We start from the raw sequence: 15,687 nt of genomic DNA on the forward strand, positions 1-15,687 counted from the left end.
ATTTCTTGTTTTATTTCTGTATTTGACTGCATTTAGAAATCCTCATCTTTTTTTATCTTGTTGCAATAAAATCTCCATCCATCTTTTCTGCAGTTTTCTTATGATAAATATTAATGTAATTTATATTTAATCCTTATGAGAAATAGATTTTAAATGAAACAGATAATTCATACAGACTTCCTACTGATTGCTTTCTTCACTTCCTTTCTTCCTGTTAGAGAAAAATCGCAAGAAATATTCTTCAAATAATTATAAAATAAAACCAGGTCAGTCTAAGTGAAAGAAGAATACATAATAAATCTTATGCTGCAAAGGAAAATCCTCAGGAAGCCAAGTTCTTGACCGCTGCATAACTGCAAAAAGATCAGGGTCATCACATGTCACTACCAGAAAACTGATACTGCCCATGGAAAAAATGTGCAACCTCTCAATGCATACTTTTGGAAAAAAAGTACTAAATTGCAACTTTTGCTACCCAGTCTTTTGGCAATTAACTTTTCTGTTTTGTTAGTAGGTCATTGCAAGTTATTGCATGTTAAAATATGCGGAGTTAGAAGGGACTTACAATGTTCACCTTGAATGGCTACCTATAGTACATGTAACCCATGATGGTTAGTAATCTAAGATCTCTACTAATAATTGTGCTGCATAAGAGAAGATTAACAAATTCAATAGCTAAAAGAGTAAATGTGTAAATGTGTGAGTTTTAAACAGCATTATGTTTGCTGGACCTTCTTATTAGATGATTTCTATTATCACATGTATAATTTGGCATATTGATTTGAATATGCCTTGTCAACTGACATTCCTATTTTAATGTTCTCCTTTGATTAATAAATGGAGAGCTATTAAGCCAATAATTTTGACTCTGAGGTATTAAAAGAAAAGTACCTCAATATGCAATTATTGATGGATCTAAGTGTTTGCACGATTAAACCTATAATTGTAAGTTGTGTTGTGGCTGAACCTGTATTATTTTGTGCAATTGCGTTACACCAAAATAACTGCATTACACCAAAATCAGGGACCAGTTCCTGATTTTAATACCTAGTTTTAGTGCATAATAATAGATGAACAATTCTATAATGCTTTTGCTAAACTGCCATCACTTAATAACTTTTCAGGGTATGAGTCCATTGGTTATTTAATTTAGGAGATGTCGTGTATGTTCTTTAATCTACTGCTTGCTGGTGTATTACCATTAAAGCTATGGAATGACACCATGGCTCTTTGAGGAATGGCCTGTAACCTCCTGTTATATAACCTGAAATCACATTCACTTTTTCATGCTTGCATGGCGTTGGTGGTTCATAGATATTCCATGACTGATTAACAGATCCAGCTTCTTTTCCTTCTTTATTGTTTCCAACTGAGAAGCTCCTGGATTATAGAAGAAATTCGCATTATTGGTCCCCGCATGAATGACCTTTACTTTCTGCAGTTGAATTTCATCCATATCTGTACTCCATTCCTTAGTGTCAGGGAGTCTTTCCATTACAAGAATCTGATCTTTCCCATGCTCACAAGGTTGCCAATTTTGTGTCAGCAAGTGAAATACCTTTACACTTTTCTTTCCAAGGGTAATAATGAAGATATTAAATGAGTGTTGATCAGTGCTTCATTGTCTACTCAGCACTTGATATTCTCTTACATATTTTTGAAATTTCCTTTTGAGTCTGTCTTTACATATTTTACTGTTCCCATTCTAGTTCTCTTCTTTCTCATTAGCATTAATAATGTTTACTATAATACTGAGTGGCACCAATATAGTATTTTACCAGAGTGTATGTTTATGTTGTATATCATACACTATAGCATATTTTTTTATATTACAAAATATTTTCTTGCACTTAGTGCAAGAAATTATTTTAAATATCTGATGAGTTTGTTGTAACCTACCTCTGAGAAGCAGTCCTTGAGGAGAAAGACCATGTCTAGATTCCTTCCCCAGTAGCTGGAACAATTCTGTTGGATATCACCTGGGGCTGTTGCGTGTCTCAGTAGCTACCCTAGTTTGGAGTAATGCCTTTGGTCTGCTCCATTTGAAATCTCAGGTGTGTCCCAGCATGGAAAGTGATCAATGTCTGCATATTTCTCCCTGTTTCTTTGAAGATTCCTTTCATCCCTGACCTCAGTGTGCATGCTTATTCCTGGCAGATTTTATGCTGACTTTCCTCGGGATCTGATGTAGTGGCAGATTTGTTAGTCCGCACCAAGAACTCTCCAGTCACAAAAACACTGTCTCTCATCTTAAAGCTCTGTTCTAAGTTGTTTCTCCTGTCTGTTAACTATTCTGCCTTCTCTTCTGTGTAATGTCTTTGTTTATACTTGGGCAATCTCTCAAAGCTGTCTCCATTACCTCTTATGGGACTAGCAGCTTCTCTCTTCTGTCATCCTATCTTCTCTTTCAGCTTATTTCTCCTCATTGCTGCCCACTGCAGCATAGCTGTCCCTAAACTGACTCTTAATCCTCCTGCCATTTTCTTGCAGTCATTCTTTTTTTTGGTTTGTTGATCTGCCATTCAGCTTCTCTTATTCAGTAAATGCAGGCCATCAGCTTTTCATGATGCCTTCTCTCTTCCATTTATCTTGATATTCCTGTCTGGACTTACTTCTGTTTTCCAAGTCCATGTCCAGTCTTCATTTCTTCGCCATGAGCCCCACGGAGAAAACTCACAAACCCAGGTTCTATCTGTCACTTGCTCAGGAAGAATGCACTTCTCACAGGTTTGTTAGTTTTTTTGGTTGTTTGGATTTTTTAAAAATCTTTATCTTCCCTTTTTGGTGAGCAGTTCACTGTTACTTGTTGCCTGAGTATCTGTTTGCACTCCTTATCTTGCCTTTAAATCTTATCACAGGTGGGTTCAAGTTGCTTTACAGAAACTCAGTCTTTTCTGTCATTTGCTGGGCTCATTAGTCATAAATCTCCATGTTACAGTCTGGCTTTTATGTCTAGGAGTTTAGAATCATCATGACACCTCAAAATATAGGAAGAAAAATTGAATTAAACAGGAAAAAATTATTTTTTTTCAAGTAATTCCACTGCTTTTTAGCTGAAGACCATGGTAACATAAATGTAGCCAATGAAGCATTTTTTAAAAAAATATTTGCTGTTCCTCTTCTGCTTTGAATCAAAAACATCCATATATATGCAGGTTTGTCTCCTATTTATCAGCAGAGGTGTCCTAGCAAATGCTTGCTGTTCTGTTTCTCCATATCTGTAAGGTGTAATTCTCTACAGAATACCTGGAGAAGAATGCTGTAAAAGTAAATCATTGGAGACAAGGTGAAGTTTGTACTCTGTTTTTATAATGCATTTCAATGCCCTGCTCTTTCTCAAAGCATGAAGCTGTAATCCAACAGATCTAACTGATGAAAAGGCAAAATGCTCTACTTCTTTTAACAGAATTTCAATTCCTTTTATCTATGAAAACTCCTCTTGGAGACTGAATCTGACAACTGCATATCTTTAGTAAAGAATTTAAAAGTAGGAGTCAGAGGTTGAAGAATATGGTTTCTACTTTTGGGGGCTCATAATGTATTATTTAATAAAAAATGTCTAAATTCTAATGCACTCTTCAAAGGTACATTTATAATAATTTGATGCAGACTTACTGAAATTGGCATTGTACCAAAATCTAAACAGTTGAGAATTCTGAAGGAACCTCAATCTTCGATATCATATCAACTTCAATCTTCCTTTACAAGTAACTGAGAAGAATCCTATTTCCTGAAAATTTCTTCCAACTCTGCCAGCTGGGGAAAGGAGAGACCTATTTTCTTGACATGAAATAGAAAATTTTTCATTGTTTCACCTGAGGTCTGTTGACATCTATATTTTGTATTAAATGAATATAGGAGAAAAACTATAGAGAGATAAAGCAAAATGACTTTCACAAGTCATTAATTGCAATCTACAGAACTACTATGCTTTTAGATCCTGTAGTTTAAACTGGTACAGCTTTTAACACTCCTGAAATATTTCTGTTCTGAGGAGCATATGGATGACATATAGGACCTGATCTTTACAGTCATTCAAACAAAGCAAAATTTGAAAAGAAATTTACTTAAAAGTACACACTGCGCATATTATTCACATTGAAGACCTGGTTTTCACGTACAATTGGAAGGATGGTAATTAGACAAACTAGACTACAATTCTTTGCTATCATACCCTGAAAAGCAAAAGGCTTTTCTTTCTGTTTTTGTCACTAGGAATCTGTTTCAAATGGATTAGCTACTTTTTTTTCCCTACTAGATGTGTTAAATTCTTCAGAAGTTCTTTTGTCTAGTGGCTGAATAGTCCTTTCTGGAAAAATTTGAGTGCAACTACATTGTTGGATGAAGATTATGAAGATAAGTTACAAACTCTTTGATGATTTCCTAAGTTTTCTGCTGTATAATATGTAACCCAGGAGGGTTTTTTTTAACATTTTTATTACAAAAGCCTAAGTTTCAAATAGCTTTGTAAGTTCAATTCTGTTTCCATGCACTTTGAAGATTCAATACAATCAAGACACTTTGGGATGAATTTTAAGAGTTATGCATGAAAAATAATCACATAATGTTTGATCATAAATAAAGGGGGGTTTGTGTGTAGTTCCTACAGATTGCTTTGGAAGTTTACCCTTTTAGAAGTTCATAAGCTGCAGCAAAGAAAGGCCTTAAGGGCCAGACAGGAGTTCTAAAACTTTTAAAATGGTTTCTATAACTCACTCATTTTAAATTTCTGTAGCTGTGACCCAAAGCTAGCCAAAGAAAATGCAGTTGTTTCACTTTATTCCTGTAAATTTTAGACCAAAAAGATCCCTTAATTTGCTAAGAGAATGAAAGTATATGTTTGACTGATTTTGGACTCAAAAGATTATTTCTTTTGAGAAATAATTAAGATAATTTTAATGAAATGTCTTATCATCACATGAGTTGGACATTTAAATAATTTATTAATAGAAAGCCTGTAATTGGAATATAAAGTGAGCCTATTAGGTATCAAGACTTCCTTTCATTGTTCCTATGAGGTAAACATAAAATTTTGCATTCTGCTGCTTTCCAAATGACATTTCGGAAAATAAAAACGAATTAAAAAAACCCAAAAACCAAATAAAATATCACGAGGTGTTGAGCCAGTCCTGACACTGCTGTATTATTTTAAGATGCAAGTTGTAGGAAGTACTAGGAAGAGTTGCTTCCAAGGCTCTTCATATTTCTAAAGGATTTTGCCATAGATGGCATAAGACAGAGAACACTACAGGTAACTGAACTTTTACTAAAATTTTGCATGATTGCATAATATTTAGGCCATTTGCACCATATTGTATTAAGATTAATGACGACTGCTTCAGGAGCATTCAGACTTCTAAGGAAGGGAGACGTAATGAAATGTAATGGTTCCTTGTTTTTTTCCAAGATATTCTGGTTCTATTCACTTTTATTTACAGTACAGTATTTGTTTTATTCTAAACCTGCAAAAGATTTGGAGTGTTTAAGTCATAGTGGAGAACTGGAGCTGATGTGCAATAATATAGAAATAGCAGCACTTTCACTTTTAACTTCATTTTTTAAACTTTTGAACAAAAATGCTGTTGCTAGAGATAATTCAACTGTTCAAACTGCGAGGATTTAAGAGTTTAGCAGAAACTGTGGTCTGTTGTTCAGCTAACTAAAAGTATTGATGCCTACAAATGACTTCAGAGCTTAAAGGAATTAAACTAGTTGAAAAGCAAGTTGAAAAATTCATTGTGTAGAATTTATTCCACAAATTTAGTTAGAGCAGTCTAGATTACTGATTGCAGACACCTTCCCCTGAGAATTGATCTCTTCCTACTGTGAATTGCTCATGAGCTGCTTTTCAGTTGATTAATTATAAATGTTGTGGGAATGAGGAAAGAACAGCCTCCACACAACTTAAATTTAGGCAACTAACTTAAGTGCCTGAGACAGCAGGCTAATCTACTAGGCTTCTGATATACTCAGTGGAAAAAGAGGTAGACTCTTCCTCAGGGAGAATTTAGATAACGTTTTTAAGCCCCTGCTCTTACTTGCAGCACTTTCATTTTTCTTTACAAATTCAAAGAATATTCTCAGCTGTTTCTGTCACCTGAAATATATTATTTCACTTAATACTCTGAATCTATAATTTGCTCTTAAAGATATTAAAAGCATACATTTGGTTTAAACACATTAAGGCAAAAATTTTGCTTAAGCACAGCAAAAATAGCACACAGATATGTTCAACAAAACTGGCTCTTCCCTGTGGAAGTGTTTAAATCAAAAGAGTAGAAAGGTCCAGCTGGGGAAGAAGAAATCCTCCCAAAGCCCTGCAATTAGTGTAGAGTCATGGAATGGTTTGGGTTGAAAGAAACCTTGAAGATCAGCTGGTTCCAAACCCATACCATGGGCAGGGACACCTTCCCCTGGATCAAGTTTTTCAGGGCCCCACCAGCCTGGCCTTGAATACTTCCAGGGATGGGGTATCCAAAACCTCTCTGGGCAACCTATACAGTGTCTCACACCCTCATAGTGAAGATATGCTTCCTAATATCTATCCTAATCCTCTTTTTCAGTTTAAAGTCTTTCACTCTTGTCCTATACCAATAGGCCACAGTGTGGGTCCATCCTTTTTTCATATGCCCTCTTTAAGTACTGGAAGTACTGATGGAGAGTACCTGTCCCAGCACAAACCTCTAAGAGATACCACTCACCACTCTTCTTTCTCTGGACAATGAGCTGTTGACCTTTACTCTCTGGATAGGAGCATCCAAATGATTCCTCATCCACTGAATAGCCCATGCATAAAAATCCATAGATGTATGACTTAGAGAGAAGGATGTAGTGGAGAATTGTGTCAAAGACCTTACAGAAATCCAGATAAATGAGACTGAGAGCTCTTCCCTTGTCCAGTGATGCAGTCACTCCATCATGGAAGGCCTCTGTGTTGGTCAGGCAGGACTTGCCCTTGGTGGAGGCATACTGGCTGTCCCAAATCACCTCCCTGTCCTTCATCTGCCTTAGTCCAGCTTCTAGCTGAATCTGTTCCATGATATTCTCAGGCACGGAGATGAAGCTGACAGGTCAGTAGTTCTCAGGGTCCTTCTTCCTACCCTTTATAAAAATGGGTGCAATATTTAACTTTTTCCAGTCACCTGGGACTTCATGTGATGAGTTTTTGAAAATCATGGAGAGTGTCTTGGCAGCTGCATTGACCAATTCCCTTGGGCGTTTGGGATGTGTCCCATCAGGTTCCATAGGTTTATTTTGTTCAGGTTCCTCAGGTGGTCATGAACCTGATTGTCACTTGGAGTGGGAGGCTTTGCTCTCCCATCCCCTGTCTCACAGTCCATTTAATCAAGAGCTGTGGGAAGAGAGGTTACCTGTGAAGACAGGCAAAAAAAAGGTGAAATATCTCAGCCTTCTCCTTTTTTATTGCATTTATTTCTCATCAAATGGGGTATGCTTTCTTTGGCTTTTGTATTTTGGCTAATATGCCTGTAGAAACCCTTATTATTATTTGCATCCCTTGCAGAGCTGTTCCTCAGCTGTGCCATGGTCTTTTTAACCCCAATCCTACACAGCTGAAGAGTGTCCATAAACTCTTCCTGAGACACCTGTCCCTGCCTCCATTGCCTGCATAGTTGCCATATGTTAGAAAAACAATAATGGAATTCCAACAAAGCTAATGGTATGGATAATTAATCAACTTTTATAACAACATTTTGTAAGATATGTCATGACGAAAAAGAAATCTACTAGGTTGCTGGACACACCATGTGTAAATGTGTTGTCTCCACAGACACCATGTGCTACAATGACCTAGCTATACAGGCAGTGGTCTAGATATGGGTAGCTGTGCTGCAAGTACTCTTTATTTTGCTATACACAACCAAGACTTTAGGCAGATTTCCTTTCTTAGTTTGAAGAACTGAAAGACTGGGTTAAAAAAAGGGTAGTTTGGAGCTGCCTCTTGCTTGGTCTGGTGCTGTCCAAAAAGAAGTTTACCAAAGATATGGTTTATTGTTTTTCCTCTCTACCCGTGTCAACTGATCTCTTAGACTTAATGTTTGCAATATCAGTGCTTGTACAAGTAACAAACATCCAGATAAATATTCTTTATTTAAGCAAAATCTTACAAATCCCTGTTTCAGGTTTTTGCTCTGCTTTGTAAAGACATGAAAAATTTATTTTCTAAAAGAGTTTGTAACTATTTCAGGAATACAACTAGCAAAGTGAGTTTAAGGCCTAAGAATTTAATTATGTCCCTTCAGATAAGCAGAATACAAAGAATCTCAGTTCAAAAAAATTAAATAATTATTTGAAGTAGTCCAAGGCACACTGGTTGGAAAATCTGTGCAGAGGATTGCATGCAGGAAAACCAGAAACAACAAAAGCATGAGAATAGGCAAGAACTACGGATCACTAAGGGCAGTGAAAATGTACAAGATGCTTTGAATTAAAATTCAAAACAATCTTGAAAAAACTGAAGTTACAGTCAGAAAAGAATGATATTTATTGGGGAAAAGAGAGCTGTCAAACAGGAATCATCTGCTGCATAATTAAAGAGTGAGGAACCAGTTCTTCTGAGAAAGATTTTGAGTTATAGCTGTTAGCAAGCTGAATGTAGGTCAGCTATGCCACGCTGAATGAAAGAAAACGAACCTGTAGAACATGCCAACACTTGTACAGCCTGTAAGCCATATGTATGTCCTGAAGATAAAAATGGTTTGCATTTTTATCCAATCTGAAAGAGTCGTGGCAGTTTGTGTCAGCTTCTTCCTCTTTTCTCTGTGGGCTCTAATGAAAGTCCAGGTAAAGACCAGTAACTTCATTGTCCTACTTCCCTCCATTTCCTTTTCTGTCTTCTCTTCCTGTCTTCCATTTACCAGTTCCTGGTAAATGGGTTTCCATGCTCCCAGACAATGAAAAACTCCTGACATATTGGCTAGTCATCCTGGAAATCTGTTATCTTTCTCAGTCAAGAACTTCCAGCCTCTTGAATTGAAGAAGTAAAGTCCTCAAGGGACGGGTTTTTGGATCTCACAAATGACTCTAGATTCCTTTTAAGAAAGTGTGCCTCCAACTCTTGATTAGTAGATATATGAGTTCTCAGGAGCCTTGGGTTTTGATTTTTCCATAGTTTGCCTTTATTAGGAATGGGAAGAAAAACAACATTTTTAGAGATAAGTCTCTTAAGCCTAAGTACTATGTTCCATTTGGGATGTGGATTTAGTTCCAAACAACTCATCTGAAACACATATTTCTGTCTGTGCCCTGAGGGATTTATTGGCAAAACTAGCCATCTATTAACATTATCCTGGGACATCACACAGGCAGAATAGATACTATAAATCCTGATTGTATAAAAGCCCAGAAGCTGTAAGGTTTTAGAGGACAACAAATAGAACATCCCAAAAAATTCAAACCTGTTTATTTTACTTAGAATGAAAGAGCATTCTGAGTGGAGCTTGGCTGCCGACATCTTTGGAGATGGCCATTTTGCCCACCTCACACTAATCAATTACACATCACACCTTGCTCTTGTGCACTTTTTCTTAAAGACATAAAATTATTTTTCATGGGCCATGCAAAAGAACAGGAACTTGTATTTCTAATTGCTATGTCAATGGCTTTGGGAGATTTGATCTAACAATAAATGAAATTAACAATTGTATCCATAATATCACACTGCATTAGTGTTAATAGTCTGCAATTTAAATTTACACTACTCCTCAGGATTCATGTTTCTCAACTTTCAGATAAAATGAAGATTGTACAAAGTCCAGTTAGTTCTGATCACTTTTGTTAGTTTTTCCTTACTGGTCTCACAACAATTATTGAAGAACACCATATATTTACTCACGCATAGTTTAGTTAAAATTAGAAGATGGTACCTATTCAGAATTTGTCAGTAAGGGGGTACATGGTGTTCACACTTGGAGGATTTGAGATCCCAAAAATACTCTTTGATTTGTGTTTCCTAAATTCTATTTTTGCTGTACATACTATTTTCCTTCCACTCCCATCCTGCATACTTCATTCTGTCTAATGTCATTTGCAACAGGTATTTTTTCAGCAGTTACTGCCATATCATCATATTTATTCTATTATTATAGTTTATTGTGCTGCATTTCCAATCAAATCATGCTCTACCAAAGAAATAAAACACTACCACTTATCACAACTACTGGCTTTATTTTAAATTTCAACTAATAAAAATATGATTAAAATTCTTCTAGCTATAAGGCTGGTTTTTATACAGTAATATACCTGTACCATTTACTTATCCAGCAAGATTTTTTTAATCTGTGTTAGCAGTTTGCATTTCTGCAGTATCATAACAAGGCTAAAAAGCCACCATTGTGCTCAATGGAAAAAAGATGTTTTATTACATTATGTCTTAAAAAAAAATCTTGCACATTTGTGAAGTTTAAAAATTCAATTATTAAATATAAACCTGGAAGATGACAAAACTGTTCTGTACCTACTCTTATAGGTGTGTGAATTCATACTTTTTCTTAGAGGTGTATTAACCTCTAAGTTATTTGTAATTTTTGTAAATCAGAAAATACCTAGAAGAATAATTTTGTTATTGAACTATGGCAGTTAAAATAAATTTTAAAAATCTTCACAGGATTGAAGTTTTCCACCTTATTTAAAAGACTTACAATGAAATTACTAAAAACCACATACATTTCTATTTATTTTTACCAAAAAACCAGACAACTTGTTGCTCATGTGGGATGTATCTCTAACATGCAGCTGTGCTGCTCCACATTAGCCTTTCATTTTCTTTTATCCTTATTCAGAGGCAAGGAAGGCAACTGGAGATGTCTAAGGTAACTTGCAATCAGTGTTCAAGGCAAGAAAAATACTATGGAACTTTATCCTGAAAGTCCGTAGGGGCAATACCTCTTATTTGGATCCCATGGAAACTTAATGTAATCTAAAGGTCATCAAGTTAATATCCATAATCACCAAGGTACATAAAGCAGCTGAGTCCTCACAGCTTGGGCCGCTTTTACTTTGGGAAATGCTATTTATTTCTAAATAAAATTAAAGCATCAGAATTCTTCAGTAATTAACTGCTCTAAAATGAACCCATTTTTCTTTTCTTTTTTTATATTAGAATTATAGAACAGCCCAAGTTTTAAGGGACCTCAAAAGATCACCTGCTCCAACCTTTGATGGGAAAGGGAGCCTAGATGACATTATCTAGCACCCTATCCAATTGCATCTTGAAAACCTTCAGTGATGTCACTGCGAAGGGTATTCTAGTGAATGACTGCTCTTGCTGTAAAAAAATCTCTTATATCAAGAGGGAAGTTCTTGATACTTCACCTGGAAATGGGAAGAAACTCTTAAAATTTTTCACTTTATGAAAGTCTCTAATTATATGGAGAGTTACAGAACCTGAGTCCTTTGGAAGCTTTGAAAGACTTCACAGGTAAGAAATTAGGGTAATGCTTCTGCAATGCAGCATGCTGCTTTTGATCTCAGCTCCACATTATTTTGTCTTGCTAACAAGGGGACTGGTATCACTGAATGAAAAATAATAGTCTGAAGACTTGATTCTTAGGCAGTCATCTATTTATGACAATAGGCTTTATTGCCTCTACTCTGGAAGGGCAAGAGTGAGCCAGGATAAGCTACCCATTAAGATGTCATGAAAAGCCCATGGACAAGGTCCTGACCAAGATGAGATTGCCAAGCATGTTACTGGAGAAAAATCAATACATTAAATTCTACCAAAAAATTAAGCACTCCTCCTAGGAAATTGAATACGAACAAATCATTTAGTGTGATAAATTTAGCAGCAGTAAGATGGCTGGTTTTGGTACTTGTAGGAAAAAGAGAACCACAGGAAAACTGCCCATGACAGGGAGCAGTACCAAGCATACAGATACACGGACAACAGGATATAAAAAAGAGGAAAAAAAAAATTGCCATCAACTTAACAATGAGGAAGTGTATTTATATTTTATGACAAAAAAGTATGCCTTCTAAAAAGGAAGCTGAAGCAGTTTCAGGCAGGCTGTGGTACTGGTGCATAGTTTATGTAACTATGAGGTAAATGTTAACTTAACATCAATAGGAACTGAACAAGACTCAGAGTGGATTTGTTCCATCCTTAGACTCATCAAATGAGGGCCAGGAAATTGCTTGGGAAAATCCCTGTCAGCAAAAGCTGCACATTTACAAAAAAAGCAAGGGAGGTTCTGCCATTATTGCGAGTCATAAGCTTCACACAAATCATAAGGTTGTCAGGGCGTTACTTGCCAAAAAGAGACCTTGAGAATATGTTCTATGTCTACCTGATCTGCCAAAGACATTACCTGAGGAGGAAGAAGGAAGTTTTAGAATGATGCCAAGTACAAGAGATCAGACATTCGCCTTAAGAAATTGAACAGAAAATACTGAGAATATGAAATAGAACTACACTGTGACTTCACAGGCTTCAATAGATCATTTGATCATTCACAGCAACAAATGCTATAGACTGTGACGAAGACACTCAACATTAGCAAAAGAACAGTGACAACCATTGAAATCCTTTATTATAGTGCAGGGAATAAAGTCCTTAAAGGCAGCACACTGAGTAAGTAGTTCCATATAACAGCTGGTATAAGAAAGTGATGTCTCCTATTGCCACATCTCTTCAATAGTTTCCTTGTCAAAGGACTCTGAAAACTTTGAAGGAGTGCTATCAGTTAGAGGTAGAAATAATACAGGTAATCTATCCTTTGAAGATGATGTAGATCTGCTAGGAGGAATTGGACGAGTACATGGAAAATCAACGACAAAGCTGGGCAGCACAGCAATGATATATGGTATGGAGATCAGGACAAAAAAATAGCAGTGTAATGACAATGAAGATTGCTGACTCTGAAAAAGAAATAAATGTCAAAAGCAAGAAAGTTGAATGGAGGGACTTATTCAAGTACCTTGGTACTACTACCATGAAAGACAGGAAACTTGAAACGGAAATTCAAAGAATTGCCCTCATGCTAGCAGTGCTCACAGTCCAAAATACAACCTGGAAAGACAAGAACAACTTTAGTAGATCCAAGAGAAGATAAAAAAGGAACTTGTTAGAAATATTGTGTTCTCAAGAGCATGAACAGTGTGAAACAGGTGAAACTCAAACAGCAGTAACAGAATGAAGAATTCAAGCCTTTGAATTCAGATGTCTCTGCAGAATTCAATAGATACCATGTACAGTGCACAGAACTTACAACTCTATTACAGGAAAGCAGGATCTGCAGTAATTGGATCCCATGAGCCTCTGCTAGCAGCAGTGTAAAGAGAGAAGCTGGAAAGGTTTGGCAGTGTGACTAAAACCAAAGTCCTAGCAAACATAAATTTGCTGAGAAAAAGAATGAAAAGAGGAGGAGCTGTTTGTGGACAACCTGGTAAAAAACATCACCAGAATTTGGACAGGCAAATCTCTAGCAGAACTTCTTCAAGCTGTTAAAACCACCTGAAATGAAAGAATATGATTATCACCTTACTATGACCAAGCCAGCCAGATGAGGGGAAAGGGATTATTGCAGTACAAAAATCTGTTATAAACTCAATCAATACAGAATTTCTAGGAAGCCACATCACTGTCACTACATTTTATAAATAGATAAGATGTAATTTTTTGTTCTTTACTGACTTTCTTCCCTCCTATATTTGTTCAAGTGATATTTAATCGTTTCCAGACCTGCTCTTCCTTCCCTAGGTAAAAGGGAAAAGAATATTTGCTCAATACGTTTCTGTTAGTGGATTTAGGACAAATCTGGCAGCTCAAGAGAGACAAAACTGTCACAACTTCATGTCCACAGGTTCATCAGTAGTGAGACAGAGCATATAATCCCTATGCACACCAGGAACAGGCACAAACGCGTCTACGCTATATTTAAATCTACAGTGGCCTGCCCAGATCAATACAGAGAGACACAGCACTTACACACAGCACAGAAAGCAATGGCCCCATTCTGCTTCCCTCTCTGCTGAGCAGGAAGAAGATCTGTTTCTGAGAGTCTGTATGTGTGCATAAACCCCCTCTGCTGCTGGGCTTGCACTCAGTCTGCACAGCAGCTAGCACCTGGGCACACAAACTCCTGGGGCCACAGACATGCTCTAGCTGCTGGTACAAATGCCCTCACGGATGCACACATACACAAAGAACCATTTGAAACTTTCCTGATCCACAGTAACCACCCCACAACCCATCCCTATCTTTCTCATAGAGACACCCAAGCTCCTGGATCACCACACTGACTTGGTGGCTCGCCTGGTTTGATCTTTGCTGGCACTCACACACTCAATTTTCACAGGCTGGCACTCACACACTCAATTTACACACTAGCTCCAGTGGCTGGCACCATGGACATCTGTGTCCCTGAGACCCGAGGTCCCACTCCACTTTCTGGCACTGCCATCCACCCACTGGGCTCGTGGCAGCTGCCCCCACCTCCAGCCTGTGGTCTGCCTTCAATCACAGTCCCAGATGCACAGAGGCACATGAGAGTTCCTCACCTGGGAAAGAGAAAAAAGGAACTTACTAACAAAACAGGACAGTCTGTGCAGATCAGGTGCAGGGCATGGACAGACAGCTTTACCAAACAGCAAATTATTTCCATGCAACAACCCCTACTTCCTTCTTTATTTTCCCACTGGTCTTCCTCCTCAAGTGACCTTGATTCCTCTCTTTTCCCACCTTTAATTCCACCCTTAAACTTCCTGTAATAAGTCTTGTGTATTCCCCAACTGTTCTTCCCATGCACCTCATAACATGTCCCTTGCCTCTGGGCAATACCCCTTCAGTCCAAAAGTTGCTCTGATGTTTACCTCTGGTGATGGGTTTCATATCTGGGCAATGAGACTGCAACTGTCCTGTGACACCCCTGGGAAGGGCCTTGACAGTGTGTTCTGTCCTCTGAGACCTCAGTTTGGGTTCCCTCCTCTCCTCGTTCTCCTGTCTGGGTCTGTGGAGATAGTCCCTTGATGGCTTGGTGGATTTTCTGATGTTTCTGGGAGAAGCCAGGCCAAGGCATTATTTGGGCTCCCCCACTGGTCTCTGTGCTCCTTTTTGGGCATACAGATCAGATTTATTGCACTGTTATAATTGGTTACAGTCATATGACATTACCTTTTCTTCTGCTGAGCAAGGTATGAGGCCGTACTTGTTGCTTCCACCTTTTATTTCAGTTTAATTTTAACTTTTGCTGCACAACCATCTGTGTAAGCACCCCAGAGCAAGTTGTTTCTCAACCTGTTGGAGACTAACATGGGTTGAGTTTGTGTTTTTTCATGGCTTTTCTTCTGTAGGTATATATCTAGCTGTAGTCTATCACTGCTGTATTCCTTTGCTCTGTGCTCCTTTTGTATCAGGAGAGCTAATATGAACATCTTTTGTCAGTGCAAAACTTGTGATGTTAACAGAATCCAGGAGACATTGGAATGGTGAAAGCGTGTCATTCAGATCATTAGACAGAAATGCATCACCTCTGATGTTCCTGAGCTCCTCAAACTCACCAACACCCTCCTCACTGTACTTCTGTAGTTGAATTTCAGCTGGATTCAATGTCATGAACACTCCTGGACAGCAGGAGCCATTGCTTATGCAATCTCTGTTCCTAACTCCTATATAGATATTCATATTCAGCTGGGTCCTGCAATAAATCCAATACACTTAAAAAATATTTA

This window comes from Fringilla coelebs (assembly GCF_963513975.1).
Source record: "Fringilla coelebs genome assembly, chromosome: 5".
NCBI lineage: Eukaryota > Metazoa > Chordata > Aves > Passeriformes > Fringillidae > Fringilla > Fringilla coelebs.